We start from the raw sequence: 16,966 nt of genomic DNA, 5'->3' as shown, positions 1-16,966 counted from the left end.
TAAGTGATTTCTCCATTTCTCAGTAGTAGTACACCTGGAGTCTTATCTAAGGCATATTCTTTCTGCTGTCCCATGTGCTGTGTAAAGTGATTCCTGGAATATGAATCAAACACAGAAAGGATAAAAGGATCACCGAGGAAGAAAAAGGTAATGTCTAAGGCAGTGCAAGGGCCTACATATTTGAATCCCTATGACCTGCAGTGTGATAGTGTTAGAAGGTTGGGGACTTTGGCAGGTGATTAGATCATGAGGCCACCTCATGAATATGTAGAACCAGGGCCCTATAAAAGATGTGCTAGAGAGCTGCCTTGGTTCCTTCCTCCTGTGAGGATGCAGCGAGAAGGCACCACCTGTGAATCAGCAGGCCATCACCAGACATGGAGTGATCCTGGATTTCCCAGATTGCAGAAGTGTGAGAAAGCCGGATGAGGTGATGCATGCCTGTAATCCTATCATTCAGGAGGCTGAGTGAGGCAGGTCGATCCCCACAAGTTCAAGGCGAGCCTGGGCTACATAATGAGTTCAAGACTAACCTGAACTACATAGACCCTGTCTCAAAAAACAAAAAGAAAAAGTGTGAGAAATAAATTGGTTTTTATAAGCTACCCAGTCTCTGGTGTTTAAGCGTAGCAGCCCAAATGGACCAAGACAAAACTGGAACCAGGAGTAGGATGTTGCTGTAACAAGTATCTGTTTTATTGTTGTTTGTATGTATGCATGTATGTACGTATGTATGTACGTATGTAGGTATGTATGTATTTAGAGTCTCCCTGCATAGTATAGGCTGGTCTTGAACTGACTACGTAGCCCAGGGTGGCCCTGAACTCATGGTGATCCTCTTGCCTCAGCCTCCTTAGTGCTGGGATTACAGGTATGCACCACCATGCCTGATTCAACAAGCATCTGAAAATGTAGTGGTGGGGATTTAGCACAGTGGTTCCACCGCCTGCCTTGCAAGCGCAAGGACCTGAGTTTAATTCCCGATACTAAAAAAAAAAAAAAAAAAGTAGTGGCTTTGGACCTGAGCAAGTGGTAGTAACTGGAAGTTTTAGAGTATGTGCTAGATGCCACAAGTGGACCCCTATAGGTGATTTTGGTGAGGCCTAGATCTTAGAGAGCACCTGGATAGTCCTGAAGAGCACGTTGATGGAAATAGGTCTGTAAGAGCCATTCTCATGAGGTCTCAGATGGAAGGCACCAGAAAGTAGAGCAAACATCTTTCAAAATCTCAAAGAACTTGGCTGAATTATGTTCAAGTCCTAGTGTTCTGTGGAAGATAAAACTTGTAATGATGAAAAATTTGTAACAATGAAATGATAGTTGGCTGACATTTCCAAACTAAGTATTGAATTTGTAGCTTGCCTTCTTTGGAATGCTCATAGTAAAATGTGATGAGAGGCCAGGGATTTAGCTCAGTGGTTCTGCTGCCTGCCTCGCAAAAGCAAGGTCCGGAGTTTGATCCCCAGTACCCGCCCCCCCCAAAAAATGTGATGAGAAACTATTTTTTTTGTTGGTTTTTTTTTTTTTTTTGGTACCAGGGATCAAACTCGGGACCTTGCACTTGTGCGGCAGGCGCCAGAACCACTGAGCTAAATCCCTGGCCCGATGAGAAACTATTTTTGTGATACTGAAGATTGAACTCAGGGCCTTGTGTATGCTAGGCTAGCACTGAGCTACATCCCCAGGAGTTCCCCCCTACACCCCTTTTTTTGGCTTTTGAGACAGGGTCTTGCTCTGCAATTCAGCCTGGCCTTAAATTCATTAGGTAGCTTAGGTTGGCCTCAAACTTGTGGTCATCCTGCCTCTACCTCCTGAGTGCTGGGGATTACAGGTATGTACCACCATGCCTGGCTGCCCTTTTTTTGTTGTTGTGTTTTGTTTTTTTTTAGGTACCTGGAATCAAACTCAGGGCCTCCAGCTTGCCAGGCAGTGCTGTGCCACTGAGCTACATTCCTGGCCCCTGGCTGCCCTTTTTATTTTGAGACATGGTCTCGCTAAGCTGCCCAGGTTGGCCTTGAACCATGTGGTACTTCTGCCTCAGCCTCTTAGAGTAGCTGGAATTACACGTATGTGCCATCACACCTGTCTTAGAGAGTCTTTCTTTCTTTCTTTCTTTCTTTCTTTCTTTCTATCTATCTATCTATCTATATCTATCTGTTTTTTGAGACAAGGTCTTGGTATGTAGGTTAAGGCTGACCTTGCACTCACTATGTATCCCAGGCTGGCCTCATACTTGTGGCGATCCTCCTGCCTCAGGCTTCCAAATGCTGGCATTATAGAAGTGGGGCACCATGCCTGGCTTTCAGAGAGACAATTTAAAGACTTTTTTTTTTTTTGGCACCGGGGATCAAACTTGGGACCTTGCTAAAGACTGAATTTTTAATCGAAAAGGAAGAAGGATGTATGCATTTGGAAGGTTCTTAGCTTGACTAAGTTGAAAGGAGTGAGAAAGTATGATTGTATTTGGGAGAGAACAAGATTTGTGGCCAAGGGAAAAAAAAATTGTTTTTTGATATATTCTTTGGGATTGAAATATCCGAGGTCTTCCCCATAGCATGCTAAGCACATGCTCTTTGCCAGTGATGGCGAACCTTTTAGAGAATGAGTGCCCAGACCAGAACTCAAGACTGCAGTTAAACCTGAAAGCTCCACTGCTGGGGTGACTTGTCTTGTGTGCCAACAGAGAGTTCTATGTGCCTGCTGCGGTATGTGTGCCATAGGTTCCCCACCATTGATCTTTGCTCTACCACTGAAGTATATCTATATGTTCAGCCCCCTATAAACTTTTCATAAGACAATTATTGTGGAATAGAAAGCCAGGTGCTAATCAGGGTGTGGTGGCACACACCTGTAATCCCAGCACTTGAGAGGCTGAGGCAGGAGGATTGCTGTGAATTTGAGGCCAGCCTGGGCTACATAGTGAATCTAAGGGCAGCCTGAACTACATAATGAGACCCTGTCTCAAAAAACAAAAAAATCCACAGGGCTGGGGATTTAGCTCAGTGGTTCTGGTGCCTGCCTTGCAAGTGCAAGGGTCCGAGTTCGATCTCCGGTACCAAAAAAAAAACCCCACAAAGAAGCAAACAAGAAAGCCAGAAGTCAGAAGAAGTCAGGCATGTGCCTATAATTCCAGCGAGGCTGAGGCAGGAGAAGCTCAAGTTCAGGCCCTGGGGCCAGGGATTTAGCTCAGTGGTTCAGCAGTCTGCCTCAAGTTCAGGCCCAGCCTGAGCAATTTAGCGAACTGCTGAGACCCTGTCTCAAGAAGGGATGGGGTTGGCGTGGGATGTAGCTGACGAGGAATGAAGTCTCTAGATTCAATTCCCAGTAGTTTGAAGTAAATACAAAATGGAAGAGTGACCCAGGAGGCATTTTGTTTTACTTTATTTTTGTTTTGTTTTCAAGTTTTTCTGGCTACACGTTTATTCAACAGAATATACCGTCCTCTCACCTTACTGAGGTGGCTGACCATGTCCACTACCAAATCTGAGTCTAGACTGGAATTAGTGGCTGACCTGCCAGCCTGGCTTGCTTCTCAGCCCCAGGGGGCACCGAGCCCTGTCCGAAAGTGTCTTCTGACCTCTTCTCCCAAGTCCTGGGTTTGGGCTGGGATCTGCCAGTCTCGGGCCAGCTGCGGACTTGGGTGACAGGCACAGTCTCAGGGTAGGGGGAAGTAATGGCAGAGATATTGGGTGCCCTGTTGGTAAGGTACTAGTAAAAGTGTCTTGGAGGTTCCATCACATAGCCTCGGAACTTGAGAGAGAGACTGCGTGGCCTTCCTGATGTGAAGGTTGGGCACACTTTTTTTTTTTTTGATTCGGGGATTGAATTTAGGACTTTGTGCTTGCAAAGCAGGTTTGGTGCCATTGCGCTAAATCCCCAGCCCGTTGGGTACACTTTTGTCTGCCAGCTCTGGGTGCTTGGGCATGTGGACGTCTTTCTTGGACACCATCACCCCTCCTTACAAAGGACTTTTTTTTTTTTTTTTTTTTGTACCGGGATCAAACTCGGGACTTTGCGCTTGAGAGGCAGGCGCCAGAACCACTGAGCTAAATCCCCGGCCCCATGGACTTTGTAATAAATATAACCATGGCTATAACGTCCGAGGCCAAGGCTGGAAAGCTGTTTTTGTTTTTTGACACAGGGTCTCACTATGAAGTTCAGGCTGGCCTTGAACTCACTATGTAGTCTAGGCTGGCCTCAAGCTTGTGGGAGTTCTGCCTCAGCCTCCCAAATGCTGAGATTACAGCCTTGTGCTACCACGCCCAGACATCGCCACTATACCTGGGTGCTTTTCCTGAATTTTTAGCTTTTTGCAGAGAGGTAATGACTAATGTAATTTGTAATATTTATTTTGGCTGTTGATTATATTCTGGTATGTAGTTATTATATTGAATAATTTAATAATTAAACCCTCAATGGTCAGGGGCTACCTTTTGTTTCTTCTATATTTGCCTCTAAACTTTTCTGCCTGTAAACTAGTCCCTGAGGACTTGTTGGATGTGTCCTTTCCAGGAAAGGGGAAGTGAAAGAAGACATGGTTTTGAATCCCCCTCTGTGGGTGCTGCAGCTCCGGCTAGTCACAAATCCCTCTGGGCTCAGTTCTTCCTCTGATGAGCCGGTGGGAGCTGCTGCTCTTCTGAGTTGTAATAGTGCGCTGGGAGGTTGTGATGAGCTGAATAGGGTCACTAATGAAGACTTCACATTCTCATCTCTGCAGCAATGCCTTGCACAGCCCTGCTAGCTACACTCACCTGTTGCTTCTAAATATTCCCATTCCACTCATTGGAAAATAAACTTTTGTTCTTCTTTCCAGCTGGCTTTAGTCTCTTCTTTTGGAGAAAAGTATGCTCTCTGAAAGGGTATCTTCACACCCCCTGTGTTCTTTTTAAAATATCTTTTTTTCCGGGTGGGGTATTGAGACAGGATCTCACTGTGTAGTCTAGGCTGTCCTTTAACACACTGCGTAGTCTAGGCTGGCCCCAAACTCACTGCCATCCTCCTGCCTCAGCCTCCTAAGTGCTGGGATTCTCCCAAGTGCAACCATGCCTGGCTCTAAAAATATAAAAATATCAGACAGTTGTGTGTGTGTGTGTATATATATTTTACTCTTTTTTTGGGGGGGTACCGGCGATCGAACTCGGGTCTTTGCGCTTGCGCAGCCGGCGGCGAAACCACTGAGCTAAATCCCCGGCCCTGTATTTTACTCTTGTATGAAACACTAACTAGGGCCAGGATTTACCTCAGTGGCACCGTGCCTGCCTGGCAAGAGCGAGGTCCTGAGTTTGAGCTCCAGTACCAAAAAAAAAAAAAAGCCTAGCTATACTGTAACCCTAATTAGCGGGTTTTATAAGAAATTTGTAACTTTAATGGCTTGGCTATTTGATTTTTTTTTTTCTTGTGTTGTGTGGTACTGGGGATTGAACCCAGGGCCTCCTATATGCTAAACAAGTGCTCTACACGTCCCTTGTTGCTTTTGCTGCTTCTGCTGCAGTGAACTATTGCTCCTCTGCACCCTGCCTCTGGGACAGCCTATTATGGACTGAAACCTATTGATGAAATACGGATACCGACACCAAACTGGTTATCAGCACTCTTTGTACTAGCTTTCTCACCTTTCAGTTTCTTTTCCACTTTGTAAGTTACTGTTTTTCTGCAAAAGTTTCTTCAGGTTTTAACAGTCTCAGCTTGGAAAAGAAGATTGAATGGAGCTCAAGGGTAGTATATCTACATGTCATTCTCCAGTGGTTGGAATTTTGGGCCTATGTATTTTCTTCTTTGATCAGCCTACTAGAGCTGATCCACTTTGGGGCAATTCATCATTTGTGAAACTAAACATTGCTACTGCTTCAGGCTACCTCATTTCTGATTTGTTGATTCTCATTTTCTATTGGGAAGTGATTGGTGACAAATTGTTCATAATTCATCATTGTGCAGCACTGTATGCATACTGCTTTATACTGAAATATCAAGTGCTGGGGTACATTGCAAATTTTTGACTGCTTGCAGAGCTTTCCAGCCCTTTTGTGAATCAGCGGTGGTTCTTTAAAGCTCTGAAGTATCCAGTTTTCCAAAGCTAATGTCATCAATGGAATTCTCATGACAGTGGTGTTCTTCATTGTGGGGACTGCTGTAATACCTCCTTTCTATAGCTTCTCGTATTCCCTGTATGGAACAGAACCCTACATCAGGCTGAGATTTGTAATTCAGTGTTCCTGGATCTCTAGTTGTATTGTTTTGGATGTGATGAATGTCATGTGAATGATCAAAATCTCTAAAGGGTGCATCAAAGTCATCAGACAAGAGAAAGCCAATAATAGTCTTCAGAATGGAAAGCTTGAATAAAGGTGTGGTTTGTCAAACACCTTTGACTAGATAAGCAATCTTCATTGCTACCCAGCATCATATCTACTAATAGGATGAATTGGCATGTTCTTGTGTTTCCTTATGAATTGTAATTGTTATTCAGGGTTTCGGTGTCATATTTTCTTTTTAGAAGAAACTAAAATTTAGTCTTTACTCCAAGATTTTTCTTCTGCAATGTAACCATGGATAAAATCTTAAAGTTTTAAATAAAAATTATAGATATAGTGGTGAATCTTTTCAGAAATCTTGTAGCTTGCATTAGTATTTTTCTCTGTGGAATGATGACTGTGATCATTTGGTGTACTTAATATGCTGCCACTTTTTTTTTTTTTTTGGTACAGGGGTTGAACTCGGGTCCTTGTGTCTGTGCAGCAGGCAGCAAAACCACTGAGCTAAATCCCTGGCCCTATGCTGCCACTTTTGCTGAAAAGATGGGAACTGCTTTTAAATCTGTAAATAACTCTCAACATTTTTTTGTATTGTACTTTTTTCTTATGTCTACATCTATGTGGGTTTTTATTTCTAAATTGTTGACACGATCTTTTCTCTAGGATATTAAAAGTGACATTTTCTGTTTTAGATATGCAGTCATCTACTAGTGATGAAGTATTTTACTCATTTTGAGGATTTTTCATTAGTTTGATCATGGAATATACTTCCTGGATTTTAAGATTTTTTTTTAGATGTCACTTATTTCTATTTTAGCATTTTATCACCTTATTTCTTTTTATTTTGTAATAAGGCTTAAGGCAGTTATTGTGGACCTCCTTTAAGGATGAGATTCTTCTAAGAATTCACATTGATAAATGACTAGGTCAGTGATGTTGAACCTTTTAGAGCTTTCAGTGATACAGGTACTGCAGCATGTATGCCATAGGTTTGCCACCACTGAACTAGGCTGATACTGTTGATGAGATCTATAAGGAAAATCGTTTTAACGTTGCTGTCTGCTTCCCTTTTATTTTTTCTAAGAAAAATATGTTATTTTTATCTGTAAAATCTCCCGAATTCAGAACCTGACGTTATCAGTTTTCTTATGCAGTATGTTTTGTCATGCTTCTAAAATAGGCCTCTTCTGGACCTATTCAAGTTTTACTAAGTTTACATGCACACTTGGTTACTCAGCAGTTTAAGTGCTTTGAACTTCTGTCTTTCTTAAAAAAGCGAGAAGAAATAAGGTAATTTAATCCAAGCATTCTGGTTATCAAAATTACTATATTATCATGAAAATAAATGACTGTGTATGTATATGTGTGTGTATGTTCATTTTGGTTTTTGCAGTGCTAATATAGAATTATTTAACTCTTATTGCCTTTATTTATTTTTCTCAGACACTTGACTTTAATGATTGTTCTTAACCTAAGGAAAACATTTAATTCAACTAGTGGTAAATACTTGAACTTAATTGAACCCAAACCAAAAGATTTAATCCATTCAGTTTCCCAATTTGAAGGAAAATGTTTGATTCACTTTCATTGTTTGTGTTATGATGATGTAGTTGAATGTAATCAAGACTCTTAATATAATTTGATTTGATTTTTCACTGTGGCTAGAGCCAGATAAGTTCTAGAACATTTAAAAACGGCAATTGAAAATTCAGTCAGTAACTAAATGATGAGTTGATTGGCTTATAAAAGGTACATTTATTTTTAACAAAGTAATGTAAAATATAGGTATTTATTTTAAAAGCAGCTAATATTAATATTGATGATTGATCATTAAATTTATTGATGACCACATTGTAGTCACTTAAATATGTATTGGTTATTTAGAGGGGGAGGGTGTAAGAAAGAAAGTGATTTTATCTTGTTCATGCTCTTTTGCAAGAAAAGTGGCTTTTTAAAAAAGGAAGACATACTATGAAACTATTTTGGAAATTCATTCCTTTACAAAAATAAACATTGTAGGCTGGGGATTTAGCTCAGTGGTTCCACTGCCTGCCTTGCAAGCGCAAGGTCCTCATTTCGATCCCCGGTAGCAAAAAACAAAACAAAACAAAAAACAAGTGCTCTACACTGAACTACATCCCCTTCCCACCCTCTTTTTTATTAAATTTTGAGACAGGGTCTTGCTAAGGCTGTCAGCTTTCAGTCCTCCTGCCTCAGTCTCTGGAGTAGTTGGGATTATACGTGGGAGCCAGTATGTCCACCTCATGGATCTGAACTCAAATAATTTGTCACAGTAGGTCCAGAGAGTTTTAATACCAAGGCACAAATAATTGTAATGTTTAGGGAATGTAATGGGGTTTATTTCAACATTTAAACTTTTTAAATGTCTAACTTCTTCCAGGCAGATAGCGCTTTAGCAGATTTTTTTTTTTTTTTTTGGTACTGGGGATCAAATTCAGGACCTTGTGCTTGTGAGGCAGGTCACAGCACCACTGAGCTAAATCCCCAGTCCTTAGCAGAATTTTTAATAAACTATAATTTATCACATTTGAGTATCCTTTCCTTGCCTATTTCCCATCAGAGATGGAAATGTAGCTTAAAAGTATATCATTATAGTGCCAGATATGGTATCGCACACCTGTGATTCCAGCACTTGGGAGGCTGAGGCGAGAGGATTGCCTTTGTCTCAGCCCCCCCAAAAAACTATGTCATTATTAAAAAGTAATAGGAACTGGCCAGGGATTTACCTCAGTGGTTCTGCCACCTGCCCTGCAAGCGCAAGGACCCAAGTTTGATCCCCGGTACCAAAAAAAAAAACTGTAATAGGAACTGAGTGCGCATTCCTATAATCCCAGCTCTACTCATGAAGCTGAGGCAGGAAGATGATGTTCAAGGCCAGCCCAGGCAATATAAAAAGACACTGTCTTTAAAAAAAATTAGCCTTGCAGCCTGAACCGTCTTCCAGGATTTGCCAAAATGATGAATACAAAGGGAAAGAGGAGAGGAACCTGGTATATGTTCTCTAGGCCTTTCAGGAAAGATGGAGTTGTTCTTTGGCCATATACCTAGGAATCTGCAAAAAGGGTGATATTGTAGACACCAAGGGAATAGGTACTGCTCAAAAGGAATACCACACAAATGTTACCATGGCAAACCTGGAAGAATCTACAGTGTTACCCAGGATTCTGTGGGCATTGTAAACAAGCAAGTTAAGGGCAAGGTATATGTCAGAATGTGTGTACTGACCATATTAAGCACTCCAAGGGTTGAGATAGCTTCCTGGAACACATCAGGGAAAATGATCAGAAAAAGTAGGAAGCCAAAGAGAAAGGTGCCTGAGTTCAAATGAAGTGCAGCCTGCCCCGGCCTAAGATCTCACTCTGCAAGCACCAATGGGAAGACGCTGAGCTGCTGGAAACTGTGCCCTCTGAGTTCCAGGCTATGCAGCACCTAATTATCGGCTTAAAAATGAAAAGCATCCTGAATTATAAGGGTAGTTTTCTTAATTGATCAGGTGTGTGGTGCTCTTACCTCAAAGAAACAAATATTTTGAGTAGATCCTCATTGCACCTAGTTAATTGTGTCAGATCTTTACTCTTGAATGTTTTCCTTCCTTCCTTCCTTCCTTCCTTCCTTCCTTCCTTCCTTCCTTCCTCCCTCTTTTTTTTGGTACTGGGAATCAAACTAGGGGCCTTGCACTTGCCAGGCAGGCACTGTACCACTGAGCTGCATCCCCAGCCCACTTGAATCTTGCCTTGCTGAAAGATGTGAGATAGTGTGCATGTGAAGACCCACATGGCTAAACATTTATGAAACGTTTATATTGGCTGGAAGATCTAAATCGCCATGGGAAGAAGATGTATCAAAATAAGTGGAAGGCAGTGTGTGGTATTTCAGTTAAATAGTTTAAACCAAAAAAAGAAGTAAAATGTGATAGGAAGTCAGTAGAAAGTTTCTATCTCTGTACTGCTCTAAATTTGTCTTTGTAAGGGTGAAATAATGTAGTCAGGATGGTTGGTCATACATGGCAGGTGTGGAGTGAGATCCAGCTGGCGGTTTACACTGTGACTTGACCTCCTGCCTGTCCACGATCTGTCATTTACATGGGATTGTGGTCATCCTGCTAGCTTATTTAAACCAATTTTTCTCATTTTAAAACTTCATAGTTTTTGCAGGGTGTGGTCCACATGTCTGAAATGTCAGCACTTGGCTGGCTGAGGCAGGAGAATCACGAGTTTGAGACCAGTCTAGGGTGCAGTTCAAGGCTAGTCTGGGATATGTAGCAATATCTTGTTTCAAAAATCCAAAGAATAGTGTGGTGGCATATCCCATAAGCATGGTGGCTTATACCTGTAATTGTAGTGCTCTGGGAGGCTGAGGCAGGAGGATCACAAATTCAAGCCCCCAGCCTGAACAACTTAACCATGTAGTGAGCCCCTGACTCAAAAGTAAAAATAAGAGAAGGGCTGGGAATGAAGCTCAGTGTGAAGGCCCTGGGTTCAACTCCCAGTGTGCTCATGTGCGCGCGCACACACACACACACACACACACACACACTGCTAGGGATGTGGCTCAATTGTAGGGTGTTTGCCTAACATGCATGAGGCCTTGGGTTTCAGTCTCCACCACACAAAAGAAAAAGAGGCCAGGAATTTAGCTCAGTGGTTTCGCCGTCTGCTACACAGGCACAAGGACCTGAGTTCGATCCCCGGTACCAAAAAAGAAAAAGAAAGCAAACTCAAGTGTAGGCTTCCTGCATCCTACCAAAGAGTGAGTAGGGAAGGGAAAGGTAAACTTAGAAATCTGATTTTGGAAAGAACGATTGCCTCAGAATTAGGTCAAACGCTGATTTTAGGAATGTTCATTGTAGGATATATATGTAAGAAATATATATATGTTATATATGTACATAAGATATATATACATACACATAAGAGATATATATATATATATACACATACACATACTTTATCATTTCTTCATTGATTATGGAATTTGGTTTATTCAGTAACAAATTTACTTACAAAATTAGAATCCTTTCCATTATATATGAGGTGTGATCAAAAAAATGTCTGTGTTGCTCTATCTTGGCTCCTTGATGTCCTGAATCAATTCAGAATGTTTATCTTGCATGGTCATTTGACTTTGGGAAAGAGTCAGAAGTCACATGGTGCCAGATCTGGTGAATAATGTGTGGGACTTTGTGTGTGTGTGTGTGTGTGTGTGTGTGTGTGTGTGTGAATAATGTGGTTGAAGGCACATCCTAATGTTTTTATGAGCTGCCTTTCTGTTGGATGGCTCTCTGCAGCAGTGTTCATTGTAGTTTTGATCACACCTCATAAAGACAGGATGGAGGATGTCCAGTACTGCTACAGAAAGTGGCATAAATAATGGGGTAAGTATTTCAAGTAAGGGGGTGTGTATTGAGGGGACTTAATGGCCATGTGTCTTTTTCAGTAATAAAATTTAAAACGTATACACTGTACACTGTTCTGAGTAGGGTAATGAAATCTCTTGCTTTCCTGCTCTGCCCCACCCCACCCAGGAAGTGCATCCTTGCTTTGTCCAAGCATATCCACACTACCCACCTGTTTGTTACTCAGTTACTCACCAGCTGATTGGGCTGGACTGGAAGAAGTGGCACTTGTGTTTGAGTAACCTTTATTTACTTTACCAAGTACCAGAAGAATGATGGTAGCAAGTAGAAAATGCTAGAGAAGCTGTGAATTGTACCTTTAAGTGAACGGGTAGAAGTTCTCTACTTTAAAAGATAAGAAAAATGTTGCTGCCAGGTGTAGAGGTGCATCCCTATAATCCCAGCACACAGGAGGCTGAGGCAGGAGGATCACTGTGAGATTGAGGCCAGCCTAGGCTACATAATGAGTTCAAGGCCAGTCTGCACTGCATAGCAAGACCCTGTCTCAAAAAACAAAAAATCCTGTAATCCCAATACTTGGGAGGCCGAGGCAGGAAGATTGCCATGAGTTTTAGGCCAGCCTGAATTTCATGGCAAGACTTGTCTCAAAACAAAAAGAAAAAGAAAAGAATGAGTCTCCCGTCTTATGAAGTTGTAAAAGAAAAAGAAATTTTCTTGTAACTCAAACTACAAAAAATTATGGTCCATGACTCATAAAAGAAAACTTACCAATATTTTTTTAAGATTTTGTCTCAAGGGGCCGGGGATTTAGCTCAGTGGTTTTGCCACCTGCTGCACAAGCGCAAGGACCCGAGTTTGATCCCGGTGTCAAAAAAAAAAAGATTTTGTCTCAAAAAACCCAAAAATAGGGCCGGGGATTTAGCTCAGTGGCATTGCACCTGCCTTGCAACCACAAGGTCCTGAGTTCAATCCCTGGTACCAAAAGAAAACAAAGACAAAAACTCTAAATTCTAAAGATTTTGGACTATTTGTATTTATTGTTCTATAGATATATATATATCTTTATGTTATTCATATATGGAAATTTTTGTCTTTTTTTTTTTGTACCAGGGATTGAACTCAGGACCTTGCACTTTTGAGGCAGGTGTAGCACCACTGACTAAATCCCCAGCCCTGTTTTTGGTTTTTTTGAGACAGGGTCTTGCTATGTAGTTCAGGCTGGCTTTGAATTCACTATGTAGCTCAGGCTGGCCTCAAACTTGGAGCAATCCTCCTGCGTCAGCCTCCTGAGTGCTGGGATTACAAGTATGCACCACCATAGCCCGTTGAATGGGAGTTTCTTTTTTGTTTTGTGTTTTTTTGGTACCGGGGATCGAACTCAGGACCTTGCGCTTGCAAGGCAGGTGGTGGCACCACTGAGCTAAATCCTGGGCCCATGAATCGGAATTTTGATATCAGCATTTGGTTTTTATTTTGGGTTCTGTTTACATATATATGTAAATTTATGCATATATAAGCATTTATATACCCATGTGTCAATATGTAATATGATTCAAAAAGTAAAATGCATAGCAAAATAAAACAAGAAAAAATGATCTAATCACCTTAATGGTAACCATTTTGAGTGTTTGCTTCTGCAACACATATAATAATAGTAACCATTTTGAGGTAGAATAATCCTTAAATTTAAATGCTGAGACTATAGTAATTACACATACTTCTAAAAGCCTTAACCACAAGAATTTCATTAAGCCTGCCGGATTTCTAACATTTCTTCTTGAGTAATGTTGTTCTTGGAAGAGGGAGCAGGGAAGTGACCTTTATTGAAGAAGAGAGGAAATTAGGGATCCTGGAAGGGTTAAGTTAGATAAAGGTACATATTTTTATAGTACAGTCTCAAGAAAAATTAAGGAAGAATCCAAGAAGGAAGGATCAAATGTGTCGCAGTGATTCTGTGTCCTTAGAACTAACTGCTTTTCTCAGCTTATTTACTCGGTGCTGGGGATTGAACCCAGGGCTTGATGTGTTTTGAGGGTGAGCTTTACCACTGAGCTCCATTCCCAGCCCTGCTGTGCTGTTTTTGTTTTTTGCTTTTTTTTTTGTACCGGGCATTGAGCTCAGGTCCTTGCGCTTGTGTAGCAGGCAGCAAAACCACTGAGCTAAGTCCCGGCCCAAAGATAAATTGGATAATGTGGTCTTTTTTTTTGTACCGGGGATCGAACTTGGGACCTTGAGCTTGTGAGGCAGGTGCTGGAACCACTGAGCTAAATCCCTCTGCTGTGCTGTTTTTAAAGTAAGGAAGGGATCTAAGGTGTGGAGAGGAGATCCTGACAGAGTCTGTCGTTTTGATGAGGGTGCCAGGGAGTTATTTAAGGGGAAATGACAGTGTTCTCCAAGTCTTACTTGTAGTTTGTGTCCAGTGTCACCCTGGAGAAGAAACGTCAGGTCAGAGCCTCGGAGTCAGAAAATGCACAGGAATCGAATGCTGGGCTCGGGGAACAAGAGTGCCTGCTAGGCGCACTTGGCCAAGTCAGAATTAATTAATAGGCCTCCTGGCAGAATGACAGAAAGGGTGATACCAACATTTTCCTGAAAATCAGTGGATAATTGTGGACTCGAATTACCTATTATTAATTTAAGATAAGCAAAATCTCACTGATAAAGCTTTTTTAAAATCAGTTATAAGGAATTTTCTAAGATCACCTGCAACTAGTGTTCTAACCCTACTTTCCTATAAATTTTCCAGGTGTTCAGAGTTTCCTATGATGTAATTTTTCATGAGCATAAACTTGTTAGTACATGGTTCTTTCCAGCCTCTCTTTTAATGCTGTGTTCTCAAATTAAATTACAATATATGTGCCATTTTGTGATCTGCTTTAGTATGCTTTTTCCACATAATGCATAGACCTTTTCCTCTTACTGGAGTAAGTTTATTTTTTCATTGTAAAAGCAATATACTTACATCAGAAAAAAGTTTTAGGGTGTATATGTGTGCCTGTCTGTCAGACTGGGGATTGAACCTAGGGGTGCTCTACCACTGAGCTACATCCCCAACCACTTTTTTTTGGGAGGGGTACCTAGGATCGAACTTGGGACCTTGCACTTTTGAGGCAGGCGCCGGAACCACTGAGCTAAATCCCCAGCCCCCCAAACCACTTTTGGGACAGGGTCTTGCTAAATTGTCTGGGTGAGATTTGAATTTGTGATCCTCCTGCCTTAGCACCCCCAAAGTACTGGGATTACAGGTGTGATCCACTGTGCCTGGCTGGCTTTCTTTTTTCTTTTTTTCCTTTTCTTTTAAGACAAAGTCTTGGGCCGGGCATGATGGTGCATACCTATATCGAAGCACTTTGGGGGCTGAGGTGGGAGGATTCCCAGCCTGGGCTACATAGTGAGTTAAGGCCAGACTAGACTACATAATGAGGCCATGTCTCAAAAAAAAAAAAAAAAAAGGACAGTGTTGCTGTGCTGTGCTGCCTGACTGATCTTGCTCCTGGGCTTAAGTGGTCCTCCTGCCTCAGCCTCTTACGTAACTGGAGCTGCAGGCACGTGCCACCATCCCTACCACCCACAGAACGTATTCTAAAGTGAATGGTTCAGTTTTCATGGTCACACAGTGTATTTTGAATTTCCCGTGTAATTATAGATAATTAATGATTTGTAGCTTGAGTCAGATGTTGACGCTGAGAAAATTGATCTGATGCACTTAATTACATGTAAAAGTTCATTCTGAGATCCAGGAGAAGCGAGACATGTTTAGTCTTTGCCGGATTCTGCTTCATAGTTATCTGTTCATCCTCCTTGCCCTGTTGTTTGGTTCTCATAGATGACTGATTCAGAAGCCTGTGATTGGAGTCACAGAGAGGTACACATACTCCCACCCCTTTCATCATCTGCTTAAATTCAGTAATTTCTTAGGTTCCCTAACCCCACTTCCAAGTCCAGTTTCCTAGAGATGAGAACTGAGAATATCTAACTCTTTTTAGGGTATCCATTTCCTGTCCTCAGTGGGCTAGCGTATGAGGAGCCAAATTGATTCTAGAAATACTGTTAGCAAAAGATGGTTCTGCTGTATACACGGTTACTACACAGTATAATGTTCTTTTGGTAAATACACTGACGCTTCCTATATACTAGTATTTGAGTTGTTGGTTTTGTTTTGTTTTTTAAGGTTTTCTTTAATTTTTTGAGACAGGTCTACCATGTAGGTTCTGCTTGCTCATTTCTCTATTGTGAAATTACTTTTCCTTTCTGTGTGCTGTTACTTAGAATTGAGGCACTAAGTCCAGGCGACACTCAGGGGAAGAAGAGGAGGTTAAGCCTTACTTGGGTGGTAGGGGAATCTACTTTTGTTATTTGGAATTATTTTAGGAAGATTTGTCCCTGGAAGACTTGTTTCTTCCTCTTTCTCTCCCCCTCTCTCCTAACAGAGAAAGCCTTTTTATGTATGTCCTTAAGCCTAGAGATTTCATTTTTAGTACTGTTCTACAAAAATCCAGGCCCAAAGAGGGTTGTTACAATATTAATTTTAAAATTGGAAATGATGGGCTGGGGATTTAGCTCAGTGGTACTGCCTCCTCCCCTGCAAGCATAAGGACCCGAGTTCGATCCCTGGTACCAAAAAAAAAAAAAAAATTGGAAATGCTGGATTACTTAGTCTGTAATAAAGGAATGCTAAAAGTATTTACTCATGTTTTATGGTATTATATAGCAATTAAAAAGAATGAAGTAAAGCTGGGTGTGGCAGGAGAGTCACTGAATTCAAGGCCAGCCTGGGGTACATAGCCAGACACTGTCTCAAAAAAAAAGCCGGGGATTTAGCTCAGTGGTTCCAGAGCCTGCCTCGCAAGTGCAAGCGCAAGGTCCTATATGATAACTGTTGTCACCATTTGCTACTGTTTGGCCTAATTGTGAGCTACTGTTTTTTTTTTTTTTTGGTACCGGGGATTGAACTCGGGTCCTTGCACTTGTGCAGCAGGCGGCGAAACCACTGAGCTAAATCCCCGGCCCTACTTTTTTTTTTTTTTTGGTACTGGGGATGGAACTAGGGTCCTCGCACTTTCGAGGCAGGCACTGGAACCACTGAGCTAAATCCCCAGCCCCTTGAGCTACTTTTAAGGAAACCAATATTATCTATAAGCAGAATTCTACAACTCTATAAAAAGCACACTGTAGTAGAATTACAGTATCTCTTTTTTAACCTTTTCTAGAGTTGTAAGCAGGCAATTAAATCTGACTTCCCAAAGGTGAAATTTATCTAGTGTAAAAACACCAAGCATGAGCTGGAGTTTTTTTGTTGTGGTGCTGGTGATGGTTTTTGCTGTGCTGGGGATTAAAC

At 41.6% G+C, this 16,966-nt stretch overlaps 1 protein-coding gene and 1 pseudogene across 1 annotated transcript in view; both read left to right on the top strand.

Annotated features, from left to right (window-relative positions):
* Smim14 (small integral membrane protein 14) overlaps positions 1-16,966 on the top strand; it is a 69,810-nt gene that overhangs the window by 8,136 nt on the left and 44,708 nt on the right. The gene's annotated exons all lie outside the window — the stretch shown is intronic.
* On the top strand, positions 5,557-6,476 carry LOC101704105 (TLC domain-containing protein 4 pseudogene; annotated as a pseudogene).

This window comes from Heterocephalus glaber, unplaced genomic scaffold (genome assembly GCF_053883595.1).
Source record: "Heterocephalus glaber isolate CG9 unplaced genomic scaffold, H.glaber_assembly_v1.0 deba00001509, whole genome shotgun sequence".
Taxonomy (NCBI): domain Eukaryota; kingdom Metazoa; phylum Chordata; class Mammalia; order Rodentia; family Bathyergidae; genus Heterocephalus; species Heterocephalus glaber.
The sequence above is the reverse complement of the archived record's forward strand: the minus strand, read 5'-3'. Positions and strand labels throughout refer to the sequence as shown.